The sequence below is a fragment of the Cicer arietinum genome, chromosome 7 (assembly GCF_000331145.2).
Source record: "Cicer arietinum cultivar CDC Frontier isolate Library 1 chromosome 7, Cicar.CDCFrontier_v2.0, whole genome shotgun sequence".
NCBI classification, from domain to species: Eukaryota; Viridiplantae; Streptophyta; class Magnoliopsida; order Fabales; family Fabaceae; genus Cicer; species Cicer arietinum.
Window position 1 is genome coordinate 49,386,923 of NC_021166.2, and position 1,768 is coordinate 49,388,690.

At 32.3% G+C, this 1,768-nt stretch overlaps 1 non-coding gene across 1 annotated transcript; it reads left to right on the forward strand.

Moving 5' to 3' along the window:
- The first annotated feature begins 610 nt into the window (after positions 1–610).
- TRNAS-GCU (transfer RNA serine (anticodon GCU)) lies at positions 611–692 on the forward strand. Its single transcript has one exon. It is a non-coding gene; the product is annotated as a tRNA-Ser (tRNA).
- The last annotated feature ends 1,076 nt before the right edge of the window (positions 693–1,768 follow it).

The following is a 1,768-nucleotide window of genomic DNA, read 5'->3' on the forward strand; positions in this document are numbered from 1 at the left end:
ATTAGAGTTGTCATACAGAGGAGGCGGCCAGGCAGGGTTAAAACAAGAAACTAGAAAACCCAAGTTTTATCTCAAGAAAAGGCAGCCACATTAAGGGAGGCAGCCACAAAAATGAGAACTCAATGGATAGGCAACAAGAAAACGAAGAAGGACGCAGAAGCGGTGACGACAATGACAAAGGCGACAATGGCGATGGCAGTGACAAATGCGTCAATTGTGACGGAGGTGACAAAGGCGCATGTTCAAATTTTATTCATATTTTTATACGTTTCTTTCATTAATCTTTATTCTTCCAAATAAAATAAAAACAACATTTTTTAAACAAAATATTAGTGGTATGATGAAGATAACAAAATAGATTTAATTGGAAAAAAAAAAATACCTGATAACAAAATATTACTGATCTCTGATTTTTCCTCTTCTCTTTCTTTGTGCGTTTTTTTATCAGTGGTGTTAATCTTAGACCGTCTTCGGATTGGTTACTGATGCGTGGATCTATAGAAATTAAAAATGATCTTCTTCAGATTGGTTACCGATACGTAGATCTATAGAAATTAAAAATGATCGTCTTCGGATTGGTTACTGATGCGTAGGGTAAACTAACAACATAGTCGCTTTGGCCGAGTGGTTAAGGCGTGTGCCTGCTAAGTACATGGGGTTTCCCCGCGAGAGTTCGAATCTCTCAGGCGACGGTTGAAATTGTATTTTAGTTTTTACTTTAATTTCTTCAGATTTTTATTTATTTTTTGGCAACAGAAAGCTTTAGTTTTTAAAAAGGTGATATTATATTTATTTTTTTATGAAATTGATAGCATCGGCTTTAATTAATTAACATTGAACACTACATGTTTGAAGCAATCTAATTCCCCAATAATTTAATTAGTTACCCTTGGATTTAATTTTTTTCATGCAATCAAAAAAATAATACATTCCCTATAAAAAACCTTATTTTTCATTTAATATTATATAGAAACTTGTTATGTTATGACTTAAAGGGTATATTGATGAGAATAGCATCAGCATGTTAAAATTCGTTATAACTTAAATTTTGGTCCATCATTTGTGTCTATACTTTTTTTTTTATTATATATATCTCTAAGTCTAATGTGAGTAATCAAATTAAATTTTTTTATATTTTTTTGTCTTCTTCATTTCATTTTACATTTTTCCATTCTTCTAAGCCACTCTTTAAGTTTAGCAGGTTGTTCAACATAACTTTAGATAAAGATGTCATCGTGGAATCAATTGTGAGGAATCAAATCGAGGTTGGACAAGGGCGGAGTCAAGAATGGACAGCAGAAAGAGTTCAGTATATAAATTAAGAAAAATGTTAACGATATATCTATACATTTTTAAGAGAATATTCATATTTAAATCTTCTAAATCTTCTGAACATTAATTACATTAGTCACTGATCAAAATATAAAATGTTTTTTATGTATGTAAAAAAAATTATGTTGTAGCTAAATATCACTAGAAGGGGGGGTTGAATAGGGACTTTGCTGTAACAATACTTTTTAAGTGTTTTAAAAAACTATCCTCTCGCTGATGTTGACAAGAGAGAAAAAGCCACCCTATGACATAGGACTGTCATACTCAGTCCGAGGATCAGATCTGGCAGCAACATGTGATCTTCCATTTTTGGCTTGTTTCAAGTTGCCTTTTGTTAACTTGACTTCTTCATGTATTAAAACGTGCAAGCCCATTAAATGTTCAGACTTTGGCCTTTGCACATGCTTGATAGGTTTCTTTCACTTTTGCTGGCCTA